Source organism: Melanotaenia boesemani, chromosome 20 (genome assembly GCF_017639745.1).
Source record: "Melanotaenia boesemani isolate fMelBoe1 chromosome 20, fMelBoe1.pri, whole genome shotgun sequence".
Lineage (NCBI taxonomy): Eukaryota > Metazoa > Chordata > Actinopteri > Atheriniformes > Melanotaeniidae > Melanotaenia > Melanotaenia boesemani.
In genome coordinates this window covers 30,091,521-30,105,755 of record NC_055701.1, presented here as the reverse complement: position 1 = coordinate 30,105,755, position 14,235 = coordinate 30,091,521, and the positions used below count along the sequence as shown (strand labels likewise).

Here is a 14,235-nt window from a genome sequence, read left to right as displayed (position 1 = left end):
CCCCGCCACCCGATGTTGCCATGACAACAGGTGGTGTAACGCGTTAAGGACCCAACAAGTATGAATCCTGTCAAGTTTGGTGCAGTTCCCACGTATTCCTGTGGAGATATGAGCAAACCGTGTTTCATGGCGAGAAGGTCATTTTCCGTCGGTTGCCACGGTAACACGCTTTCTGCTATTAGAAAGATTTGAATATCGTTTGGTCCCCAACTTGTGAGGAAGCTTCCCACCAAGTTTGGAGTCAGTCGCACGAATCCCCTCAGACTAGTTCGTTCAAATACGATGTGTGTAAAGTGCAAAAAATGGCCAAAAAATGGACGCACACGCCAAGATGGCGGGCACCCCGTTGCCATGACAACAGATGTTTGATTGACTTTTTTGCTCGACTCGGGGTGTTACACGTGTGTGCCAAGTTTCGTGTTCCTGCGTCGAAGTAGACGTTTGTGTCCCCATTATATTGGGGGTAATTTATTTTTTCTAGGTGGCGCTGTTGAGCCATTTTTGCATTGAAGTGTATGCAGTCCATAGAATATTGCAATTTTCGCCGGGCTTGAGGTGTGTGCCAAGTTTCACAACTTTTCATGGGTGTTTAGGGGGTCAAATTAGGGGTCGAAGCGCTTAGGAGGAGAAGTATAATAATAAACATAGCAGAAACAATAGGGCCTTGCCATACTTTGTATGGCTCGGACCCTAATAAACATTTCAACCACAATAGGGTCCTTCCATACTTCGTATGGCTCGGACCCTAATTAAAGCCGCAAGCGGCATCCATCGGGTCCGAGCTCCCTGGACCCCGCCACCCGATGTCGCCATGACAACAGGTGGTGTAACGCGTTGAGGACCCAACAAGTATGAATCCTGTCAAGTTTGGTGCAGTTCCCATTTATTCCTGTGGAGATATAAGCAAACCGTGTTTCATGGCGAGAAGGCGTTTTCCGTCGTTAGCCACAGTAACACGCTTTTTCCTATTAGAGAGATTTGAGGAGCGTTTGGTCCCCAACTTGTCAGGAAGGACCCCACCAAGTTTGGAGTCAGTCGAACGATCCCCCCCAGACTAGTTCGTTCAAATGGCAGTGAAAGCCAAGATGGCGGCCACCCCGTTGCCATGGCAACAGGTGTTCAATTGACATCAATGCTGGACTTGGGGTGTCACAAGTATGAATCCTGTCAAGTTTGGTGCAGGTCCCACGTATTCCTATGGAGATATAAGCAAACCGTGTTTCATGGCGAGGTCATTTTCCATCAGTTGCCACGGTTACACGCTTCTTCCTATTAGAAAGATTTGAGGAGCGTTTGATCCCCAACTTGTAAGGAAGCTTCCACCAAGTTTGGAGTCAATCGCACGAATCCTCTCAGACTAGTTCGTTCAAATAGCAGTGAAATCCAAGATGGCGGGCACCCCGTTGCCATAGCAACAGGTGTTCAATTGACTTCTTTGCTGGACTTGGGGTGTCACACGTATGAATCCTGTGAAGTTTGGTGCAGATCCCACGTATTTCTATGGAGATATGAGCAAACCGTGTTTCATGGCGAGAAGGCGTTTTTCCGTCGGTTGCCACGGTAACACGCTTTCTGCTATTAGAAAGATTTGAGGAGCGTTTGGTCCCCAACTTCTCAGTAAGCTTCCCACCAAGTTTGGAGTCAGTCGCACGAATCCCCTCAGACTAGTTCGTTCAAATGCGATGTGTGTAAAGTGCAAAAAATGGGAAAAAAATGGCCGCACACGCCAAGATGGCGGGCGCCCCGTTGCCATGGCGACAGGTGTTACATTGAGTTTTTTGGTCATCTCGGGGTGTTGCACGTGTGTGGCGAGTTTCGTCTTCCTACGTTGAAGTAGACTTCCTGGGCCCCATTCATGTGGTGATTTTTGGTGACTGTAGGTGGCGCTGTTGAGCCGTTTTTGCATTGAAGTGTATGCGGACCTTATCATATCCGAGTTACGCCGAGCTTGACGTGTGTGCCAAGTTTCACAACTTTTCATGGGTGTTTAGGGGGTCATATTTGGGGTCGAAGCGCTTAGAAGAAGAACGGAGTAGAATAAACATTTCAACCACAATAGGGCCTTGCCATACTTCGTATGGCTCGGACCCTAATAATAAACATTTCAGGAACAATAGGGCCTTGCCATACTTCGTATGGCTCGGACCCTAATAAACATAGCAGAAACAATAGGGCCCCGCCATACTTTGTATGGCTCGGACCCTAATAATAAACATTTCAGGAACAATAGGGCCTTGCCATACTTCGTATGGCTCGGACCCTAATAAAATAAAATAATTCTGTCAGTATTTTTTTTTAGTTCAGTTTCAGTCAGGAGTCTGGAACATGTCACATGTCACTCTTCATTAACAGACGTTACTGTGACGGTAAACCAGCAGGATCCTCCAGCAGCAGCTTCTACGTTTCATTTCCAGCCTGGTCATGAAACAGAGGTGAACGTCGTCTGAATGCAGCAGCTGCTGCTGCGAGAAGACCAAGCCTAGTATGAGAGGGTCTGCACAGCACCGCTCCTCGTTGGGAAGATAAACTCCCTTCATTCACCTCCGTCTCCAAAAGTCTCCAATCACACCAGAAAAACTCGCTAGAGGTCTAAAAACTCGCTAAATAGCTAAATATAGCTAAATAGCTAAATAGCTAAATATAGGTAAATATAGCTAAATAGCTAAATATAGGTAAATATAGCTAAATAGCTAAATATAGGTAAATAGCTAAATAGCTAAATAGCTAAATATAGCTAAATAGCTAAATATAGGTAAATAGCTAAATAGCTAAATATAGCTAAATAGCTAAATATAGCTAAATAGCTAAATATAGGTAAATAGCTAAATATAGGTAAATATAGCTAAATAGCTAAATATAGGTAAATCGCTAAATATAGGTAAATAGCTAAATAGCTAAATATAGCTAAATAGCTAAATATAGGTAAATAGCTAAATAGCTAAATATAGCTAAATAGCTAAATATAGGTAAATAGCTAAATAGCTAAATATAGCTAAATATAGCTAAATAGCTAAATATAGGTAAATAGCTAAATATAGGTAAATAGCTAAATAGCTAAATATAGCTAAATAGTTAAATATAAGTAAATAGCTAAATATAGGTAAATAGCTAAATAGCTAAATATAGCTAAATATAGGTAAATAGCTAAATATAGGTAAATAGCTAAATAGAGCTAAATATAGCTAAATAGCTAAATATAGGTAAATATAGCTAAATAGCTAAATATAGGTAAATAGCTAAATATAGGTAAATAGCTAAATAGCTAAATATAGCTAAATAGCTAAATATAGGTAAATAGCTAAATATAGGTAAATAGCTAAATAGCTAAATATAGCTAAATATAGCTAAATAGCTAAATACAGGTAAATAGCTAAATAGCTAAATATAGCTAAATAGCTAAATATAGGTAAATAGTCGCTAAGGTGGCAACACTAAGGAATAATAAATTCCACCAAGACCCGCCTCTTTCCACACATTAGCCAATCACAGTGCTCGTTCGTCTCCGCTCTTACACACATTGGTTGTCTCCTTTTCTCGTATTGAAGTTAGTTTGAGGCAAACCAGCAGCTAATTTGTTATTACTGAACTACTGGGCTGAAGAGGGGGGCAAACGTTTATAATATAATAAATAAATTCAGTTATAAGTACTACAAGAAAAAGACTGGCAAACGAATCGGTCGCCAAGGTGTGAGTAGATGAAAAATTCACTTGCACTGTCTCACATTTCAGTCGCAAAATGCGACCGTTTGGTTGCTTCTGAGGAGACTGGTGAAGAGGAGTTCGTGCAGCTGGATCATTACCTATGGAGCCAGTACAGGCCATTTCCTCCATTATAACCAGGAACTCCAGGAACTGGGAGGATTAAGAATCTCCAGAACTTTCATTAACCTGTTTTTTTTTTTTTTTTTTTTTTGTTAATTGAGATCTGTAAGATCAATGTTTTTAGATCCAGTCTTTTATCTAAGCGAACTGTTGATTTTAACAGATCTGAGGCATTGTCTTTACCTGAGGAAACACTGGAGAGTTTGTCCTGGTTGATCCGAAGATGCTTGGTCCAGTTTTCTCCCAACTAAACCAACAACCTGCCTTTAGGACCCCATTCCCACATCACTCCTAAAAACATTTTATGGTTCTTTGAACCTGAGCTTTTCTGTTTTTTACTCTCTTCAGACGGGCATCTTCCCTGCCGCCTTTAAAACGCTGGTGGTGAGGCCCCTTCTGAAGAAGAGGTATTTAGATCCAGATGTTCCTGATAAATGCGACCTGCAGCCAACTTACCTTTTTTTTTAAGTAAAATGACAGAAAAACTGTTTTTATGCAATTACAAGAGCTTTTGAATAAACACAATATTTTAGAAAAATATCAATCTGGTTTTAGGCCAAACCACAGCACCGAGACAACCTTTAAAGCTTGTTAATGACCTCAGGTGTAACTTGGATGCACAGAAACTGGTTCTTCTAGATCTAAGTCAGGGGTGCCCAGATCCGGTCCCAGAGGGCCACAATCCTGCTGGTTTTCGATGTGTCCCTGCTCCAAAACCACCTGACTCAAATTAATGAGTCATTGTGCAAAACTTAATAGGCCGTTGGATCTATTTAATTTGAGTCAGGTGTGTTGAAGCAGGAAACATTGAAAACCTGCAGGACAGCGGCCCTCAAGGACCGACTTTGGACACCCCTGATCTAAGTGATACTTTTGATTCAGTTGGTCACCAGATTTTATTAGACAGACTCAGAAGTCTGGTGGGCCTGTCTTAACTGGTACTGTTCTTGGTTTTACTCCTATCTCACAGATTGACAGTTTTATGTAAGTATGGATACCTGCTCCTCAAAGATCCATAAAATCCAGAGTGGGGTCCCCAAGGACCAGTTCTAGGCCCACTTCTTTTTAACCTGTCCATGTTACCTCCTGGGGATGTCATCAGAAAACACGTCATTGTTTCCACAGCTATGCTGATGATACGCAGCTTTACATCGCTGTATCTCCTGATGGCCTGGAGCCAGTTAACGTCCTTTTAGACTGAAATTTTAGATCTAAAGTCAGGGATGGAGAACTTCTTACAGCTCGGCCAGGAGAAAACTGAAGTTTGAATGACTGGTCCTGAAGAGAAGAGAGAGAGACCACTTTGCTAGAATTCCACAACTTTAAATATTCTCAGTGTGGGAGAAATCTGGGTGTCCTTTAGACTCTGAGCTGGATTTTATTCCACACATCAGAAATAAAACAAAAACTGGATTTTATCATCTTAAAAACATCGTCAGAGTTGTCCATTTCTGTCTCTTACCAGCAGCGAGGTGCTGATGCTTTCACTTCTAGTAGAACAGATGACTAACGCCTGCTCTCTGGTCTCTACCCTGCAGCTACTCCAGAACTCCGCAGCAGAGTCCCGACGGGGACCAGAGGAACACATCACACCAGTTTTAAAATCGCTGCATTGGCTCCCCGAGCATTTCAGGATGATTTTACGCTTCTTTTACTTTTACATAAATGTCTTCATGGTCTTATTTATCTGACATGCTTTAAAATGATGAACCCTCATGGACTCTGAGGTCCTCTGATACCGACCTCTGAACTACGGCGTGACTTGTTTCATTACTACGGCCCTTGTCTGTGGACCAGACCTGCCAGAGAACCTCAGGGCTGCAGAGTTTTGATGTTTTTAAGAGGCTTAAGACCTTTTGAGCTTAGCTTTTAACTAAATTTTATTTGATCTAAATGCCTCTTACATAATTTTTTTTTTACGTTAATTTATTCATTTTACTCAACTGTATAACTTTTCTATTTTATTCATTCATTCTTAGCTGTTCTTGTTTATTTTTTGTAGGTTATTTAATCTTTGGGGCTGCTCGGTGTGTGTGTATACACGTGTGCGTGCGACTGTGTGAAATATTTTAATGACTGTTTTTACTGTTATGTAAATCTACTTTCATGTATGTAAAGACATGCATGAACTGAATTATGCATGTTTTTTTAATCATGTGTTGCCTTTGGCATGAAAAGCCCTTTTTAAATAAAGTTTGATTTGATTTTGATCTTTTATTATTGTCATTATTATGATGTAAATTGAGGGAACAAAAGCAGCATCGGCTCAAAACATCTGTTCTAGAAAATCTACAGACTGTGTCGGCCTTTGGCCAAGACTGATGTCGCAATCGATAACGAATAAAAGTGCACATATCGGTCCATCCCTAGAAAAAAAACTACATTTAGTGGCTGATTGTAAATCTCCTGGACAGGATAGAAATGCCTGGAAAACTTCCGTAGATCAGCTAAAGGGCAGCTATCCATCTTCATGCGAATGTACCGAAGGTGTGCATCCATCTTTCACAGTGATCGTGTCTTTACACGCTTCCATCTTCACATCCATGTTGCTGTTACTCTGATGTAGACAGCAACATGACTCCCTAATGCCAGCTGCCTCCCCAGAACTGAACAGCACAACAGCACAGAACTGCTCTGCAGCCCCTGGAGGACCTTGAAAAATGCCAAGATGCAGACCTGAATTATTCCTACCGGTACTTGAACGGACCACGATACAACCATAACAGTCCCAACGACTCCACTGCCAAACTGATGGAGACTTAAGGTCTTAATGTGGACATTAGAAATTTCATTGAGTTAAAAAATCCAAATGATCTCATCTGAACGTAAACAAAGTGTTACCGTTTCTATACAAGTTAATAAACTCTGAGGAAGATTAAGTTGCAAATACATAAAGCTCTGCAGAAGACCCGGTAGGGAACAGGTCCTGAGGCCTGTTCTCCATCTCTACACAACATCTAAAGCCCTACGAAATCCGCCATCACAGAATCGGGCCACTAAAGCTGGGGAAGCTGCAGGCTTCATCCCCCCCTCCATCATTAACAATGCCCAAGACACCGGCTGATGTGAGGAAACTTCCGGCTTACTCCCGCTACGGTCTGCCAGAGGAGTCACTCGCAGACCTGAACACCAAGAGCCTGACTTAGTACAGTAGCCATGTCTGTAACAGGTAGAGCACCTAACACACCTGTTTTCACTACTTGTGGTGTTTCCAGTCTGGGTGAATTTCTGGTTTAGGGCTTTGGCTTTTTTTACATCTACATTTTTTTGAATTTTAAAAGGCTTAATTCAAATTATTTATTTCTTACAAAGAACAAAAGGCATTTTTTGTTTATATAAAAATTAAAGGAGGCTTCAGCTGGACACAATAAAAAGTAGTTCCATGTTTTCTTCTTAAATCTGTTTCAAAGTAAAAGCACTGAAATTTTCAGTTATAACTGAATAAATATCCATATTTCATTACTTTTACTGAATTCTCATAAATTGAAATTGGAACAACAGAATATGGAAAAACTTAAAATGTAATTTTGGAAAAAATAAAAGGGCCCTAAACATGTGGATACAGAGAGGTTTGAGAGGAGAGAGCAGTACGTGATGGTGCCTCAGAGGTAACCCTACTTTAACACCCCTGAATGAAAAGCATGGCTCGTTAACAGGACGCCATGAGGACGCTCATTCACCTGAACCTGCCGTGTGGGAGCAGGAACACATGCAGAGCAGGGGCCTGAGGACCTGGGCTGGCTGAGTAGGCACATGGCTGCTTCATAAGCAACCTTTAGTGTAGTGGCTGTATTGATCCTTCAACCTGTAAGGTATGTTCTCGTTCATTACTACAATCATTGACTACAAGCTTCAGGGTTGACTCGGGTTGTAGAGCCTGGAGCTTCAGGATCCTACAGTTCTACCGCCGTCAGAGCATGGGGACAGCCTTCAAGGAAGGTATTATTAGACAGATAATCACACAGGACTAATCCCTCTACAGGCACAGAGCAAACTTGTTGGAGCTGGGAGAGGGAGAACACATGTGAATGGGCAGGACAGTGTCAAATCCCTGCTCAGCTGCAGCACAAAGAAACAAGCAGAACTTCTAATAATCAGCACAAATTAAACCATGTCATTCATCTGCATGTAATAACCCTCTGACAGCTGCTGGAGCAATGGGTAACGCTGGTATCTGGTGTAGAAAAACAGGAAAGGTTCTTTAAAAACTCTGATTAGTCCACCTAAACAGCAGAAGCTTGTCATATTCTGACTACAGAGATGCACATCACTGAGGGCCTTCATCTTCCACCCACCTTTGTCCCATGTAGCATTTAGCTGATAACAACCTGATCTTTACTGAATCCAGCAGCCACAGAGGCCGTGGATGAAAGTCCCGAGCACAGATGCTCGTCCGCCTCGCTCTTCGCGCTGTGCTAGCCCATTCATGATTCAGAGGATTACTGGGACTGAACATGGGAAAGCTGATGGACCAGGACAACAGCTGTGACCATCTATGTGTAACAGCACATCTGGAACATCAGGCTGATGTGGAGCTGACTGGATCTCTGCTGCACAGCCATCACACCAGACACCAATCAGCAGGCTAAATAAAGACAGTCTTCTGTAAGAGCACAGAGGACGAAGCAAAAACCGTTGTGTGGGGGGGCTATTATCTATATGTAACTTATAACTATATAACTATGTAACTATATAATTATGTAACAATATAACTATAAATATGTAACTATATAACTATGTAACTGTATAATTATGTAACTATATTACTATGTAACTACATAATTATGTAACAATATAACTATAAATATGTAACTATATAACTATGTAACTATATAATTGTGTAATTATATAACTATGTAACTATGTAACTATATAACTATGTAACTACATAATTATGTAACTGTATAACTATAAAACTATATAACTATGTAACTATATAATTATGTAACTGTATAACTATAAAACTATATAACTATGTAACTATATAATTATGTAACTGTATAACTATAAAACTATATAACTATGTAACTATATAATTATGTAACTGTATAACTATAAAACTATATAACTATGTAACTATATAATTATGTAACTGTATAACTATAAAACTATATAACTATGTAACTATATAATTATGTAACTGTATAACTATAAAACTATATAACTATGTAACTATATAATTATGTAACTGTATAACTATTTAACTATATAATTATGTAACTATATAATTATGTAACTATAATTATGTAACTATATAACTATATAATTATGTAACTATATAACTATATAATTATATAACTATATAACTATGTAACTATAATTATGTAACTATATAACTATATAATTATGTAACTGTATAACTATAAAACTATATAACTATGTAACTATATAATTATGTAACTGTATAACTATAAAACTATATAACTATGTAACTACATAATTATGTAACTATGTAACTATATAATTATGTAACTATATAACTATAATTATGTAACTATGTAACTATATAACTATGTAACTATATAACTATATAATTATGTAACTATATAATTATGTACCTATGTAACTATATAACTATGTAACTATATAATTATGTAACTATGTAACCATGTAACTATATCACTACAAAACTATATAACTATGTAACTTATAACTCAGACGTAAGGAAGATGTGATAAGAAACACATTTACTGTTAAACCAAGAGCCAGATAACTCTTTCATCCCAGTTTCTCAATCTCTCTTTATTTTCTCCCTTTGATGTGTTCAGTAAACCCTGATCGCTGCACTTGTTCTTCATACTTTTTGGCAGCTGTCAAAAACGAGGTGGTGCACTACTGCCACCACGTGGTTTGGAGTGTGGACAGGAATATTTTCAACAACCAAGAACCCAAGCTGTCGAAAGTTAGTCTGCTACATTTTCCTAATCCCAATTATATAAAAAAAACTTGATCTTCTAGGGGTGGTAGGGTTGATGTTGGGGGTTGAGGCGCCTCTCTAGTCTAACAGTCGGGAAACTCTGGTGTTCATTAAGTGTATGAGAGCAGGTTCCTGCTTCAGAATGTAGACAGATATACATCGCAGATTGGGATAAGGTAAAATATATCATGCTATCAGTTATAGGTCCTATCGCTCAGCCCTTATCCTGACTATTCAGAGATACTTGCTGAGCGCACCTTGGCCTGGGGAAAAACTGATGCTGTGCTTGGCCTCCCTGTTCTGCTTCTCCAGTTTGGATCAACAGAGACTCGTCTGGGTTCGCTTGGCAGAGGAAGACAGAAACGCTGCTTCTTAATTAATGGCGGAAAAAAGCTGGATGAGTCACAGCACAGGAGAGAGAGAGAAATCGGATGTCTCCTCACAGGAGATCATAAGTTAGGCTGATTACATAACAGCATCAACCTACTGAGGATGAGGTCAAAATCCAGCAGCTTCCATGTGTATGAGTCTGTGTATGAGAGCTGCTAATAGCATGTGCTGTTTTCATGTCTGATACCGTTGTAAATGACAGCACAGATGTTAGCAAGGAAGGCTAGGTTGGTTTATTCCAACTACAGCTGCATTGGATAAAAAGCCGTCACTAAAAAAGAGGAGCTCACATGGTTTGTCCAAGCAAAGACCAGAAAAGAATTCTTTAGGCGAGGCAAATTTACTTCTACGTCACCTTTCATGTAGAAGACTTTATTTAGCTTAACTAAATGAGTCAGAAAGATTTGTCCAGCTTTTTGGCTCAACCAAGTACTGAAGAAGCTGTGTGCACTTATGCCCAAGATGATATTGTGTGATGAAATCATGCACTTATGCCCAATTTGATATTATGTGATGAAATCATGCACTTATGACCTAGTTGATATTGTTTGATGAAATCGTGATCCTGTATTTAAATAAAAAAAAAAAAAAAATAAAAAAAATAAAAAAAAAAATTATATGCACTGCACTAGCACTACATGACAGCACCTGGGTCCAACTGGACTCAAAAGCGGTCTGACTATCACTTAATTATGACGTCCTATCTTGTTTGAATTCATGCTTGTGTTGTTCTTCCTCTCAAATGTAAGTCGCTTTGGATAAAAGCGTCTGCTAAATGACTGTAGAATAGAATAGAATAGAAAGACGAGTCAAAGTGCTTTACATAAAACATTGCAAGCATCGCAGCGGAAGCAGTAACACAAGCACTAAAAACACACTAAGAAAAAGTGTAAGTAAAGTAAAAGAAATAAAACAAAAAAACAAAGAAAAACCTAAGTTCCAGTGTGGGGAATTAACAGCTGTTCTGATAAAAGGCAGCAAATAGAAAAGTTTTAACTCTGATGTAAAACTGCTGAGTCAGCAGACCTGCAGGTTTCTGGGAGTTCGTTCCACATGTGAGGAGCATAAAGCTGAACGCTGCCTCTCCATTAGGGCTGCTCGGATTATTTTGATTGAAATTGAGATCTCGATTATTTAACAGGATTATAGATAAGAGGTTTGGGGGGGGGGGGTGACATTTGAAGTGTTTACTGTGGTAATGCCGACTAGTTTCTTTCCACCAGGTCGCCATAGCTATTGTTTGTCTCAGACCAGCAGCTATGTTCCGCCTGGTGTGATCTGGAAAAAAATAGTCTGGAGACATTTCGTTTTCACGTAGAAATCCGCGTCAATAAAATGTAGCGCGACATTTCTATACGGCTCTGGTGCGGCTTGACCACAGGTCCGTAGCGGTGGCGAAACCTCGGACTGTAACCACGTCTTTCACACACCCTCACTACACTCATCATACAGAGAAGAAAGAGACAGTCCACTAACATGGTGGTGAGATGGCAGTGATGCCGTTTGTCCAAAGTGTTGATGAGTTTCTTAAATCCCGGATTGTTCACTGTGATAATTGAGAAAAAAGTTCTGTTTGTTTATAACGTTTGTCTCTCTGTGACTCTGGGAGCTGGTGGATTATTTAGTTGCGACTCACAAAAATTGAACATTTTTCTATTTTTTTGTGTTGTGTCGCAAGCCCCCGTGTGCACGTCTGTGTGCACGAACGCAACATTTTACATGCACGACTGTCGCTTGGCTGGAGGAGGGCAACGATTTTCGCTTCCTCGCGCAAGTTTACATAGAAAATGATGGAGAAGGAGTGACGCTGCCTCCCGTGTGTCCTGTTGTCTGCAACTCGTTCTGAATAAAACTAAAGCGGTCGGGGCTGTGGGAGGAGTCTGCAGCAGTGGGAGGAGTCTGCAGCAAAGCGCTGCAATGACAGCTGCGCTCGATTTGAAAACAGCACAAATTGAAGGACAAAAAAATAATCGGACCATTTCATTTTTATGATCGTTCAAAACCCAGATCGTAATCGCGATTAAAATTCGATTAATTGCCCAGCCCTACTCTCCATGTTTAGTTCTGACTCTGGGAACAGAAAGTAGACCTGACCCTGATGACCTGAGGGATCTGGTTGCTTCATAACCAACCAGAAGATCCTGAATGGAGTCTGGTCCTAAACCATTCAGGTCTTTGTAAACTAACAGCAGGAAGCCAGTGTAAAGATCTGAGGGCTGGAGGTCTAGGATCTACTTTCCTGGGCTTAGTAAGGACTGAGTTCTAAGACCTACTTTCCTGGTCGTGGTCTTAGTGAGGACTGGAGGTCTAGGATCTACTTTCCTGGTCTTAGTGAGGACTGGAGGTCTAGGATCTACTTTCCTGGGCTTAGTAAGGACTGAGTTCTAAGACCTACTTTCCTGGTCGTGGTCTTAGTGAGGACTGGAGGTCTAGGATCTACTTTCCTGGGATTAGTAAGGACTGAGTTCTAAGACCTACTTTCCTGGTCGTGGTCTTAGTGAGGACTGGAGGTCTAGGATCTACTTTCCTGGTCTTAGTGAGAACTGGAGTTCTAGGATCTACTTTCCTGGTCTTAGCGAGGACTGGATGTCTAGGATCTACGTTCCTGGTCTTAGTGAGGACTGGAGTTCTAGGATCTACTTTCCTGGTCTTAGTGAGGCCTGGTGGTCTAGGATCTACTTTCCTGGTCTTAGTAAGGACTGAGTTCTAAGACCTACTTTCCTGGTTGTGGTCTTAGTGAGGACTGGAGGTCTAGGATCTACTTTCCTGGTCTTAGTGAGAACTGGAGTTCTAGGTTCTACTTCCCTGGTCTTAATAAGGACTGAGTTCTAAGACCTACTTTCCTGGTCGTGGTCTTAGTGAGGACTGGAGTTCTAGAATCTACTTTCCTGGTCTTAGCGAGGACTGGAGGTCTAGAATCTACTTTCCTGGTCTTAGCAAGGACTGGAGTTCTAGGATCTACTTTCCTGGTCCTAGTGAGGACTGGAGGTCTAGGATCTACGTTACTGGCTTTAGTGAGGACTGGAGTTCTAGGATCTACTTTCCTGGTCTTAAAACAGGCCGACTTCACAGCTGTTTTAATATAACTGCTAAAATCCAGGTCTGAATCCAGGACTACTCCCAGGTCTGAGTCCAGGACTACTTCCAGGACTGCTCCCAGGTCTGAGTCCAGGGCTACTCCCAGGTTTCTGGCTTGGTTGGTAGTTTTAAACTTTGCTTTTTGAAGGTAAGAACTGACTTTTAATCTTTCTTCCTCTGGCTCCAAAAACTATTATTTCAGTTTAGTCTTTATTTAACTGAAGGAAGTTCTGGCCCATCCGATCTTTAATCTGATCCATGTAGGTGATAAGAGTCTGGATCGGACTGTAGTCTCCTGGTGAGATGGTTATGTAGATGTGTGTGTCCTCAGCATAACTGTGGTAACATGTTTAGTTGTTTCCATAATGTGAGCGAATGGCAGCATGTAGATGTTGAACAGTAGTGGCTCCAGGATGGAGCCTTGGGGAACTCCACAGGTTTTTATGTTCGCTCAGGTTTATAGTTACCTATAGACACAAAGTAGTCCCTGTCTTTTAAACAGGACTCAGAACAATTAAAGTACCAGAAAGTCTGACCCAGTTTTCCAGCCGGTCTAGTGAGACGTTCTGGTGGACAGAGTCAAATACAGCACTGAGATCCAGCAGTACCAGGATTAAAATGTTCCTGCTATCTGTGCTCAGGCGGATGTCATTAAAGACCTGAACTAGAGCATCTCGGCTGGAGAGGAGCATCAGTCCCTGAAGCCGTTTATTACCAGGAACTACATGAACCAGTCGTACCATGTCCTGTGGGGGATGATGGGGACAAAGCTGCCGTCCTGCCTCGACTACAAAGTGAAAATCAAATCAAATCTGATTTGACTAGTTTTATGTCTAGTTGTTTTGCATTAGTGCGGCCAATAAGATATTTTTTTTATTTTTTTTATGTTCTGTCAACTGCTGCACAAAAAAATTGAATTGTAAATGTTGTAATTTCTGAATTTATTGTTCATTTATCACTAATACGATGAAAATGAGAGGAAATATGAATATTTGCTTGGCAAGGTGATTTCAATGTGCACCCCTAAA

At 40.6% G+C, this 14,235-nt stretch overlaps 1 protein-coding gene across 6 annotated transcripts in view; it reads right to left on the bottom strand.

Annotated features, from left to right (window-relative positions):
* ppp2r5eb (protein phosphatase 2, regulatory subunit B', epsilon) overlaps positions 1-14,235 on the bottom strand; it is a 123,725-nt gene that overhangs the window by 68,886 nt on the left and 40,604 nt on the right. The window lies entirely within an intron of this gene.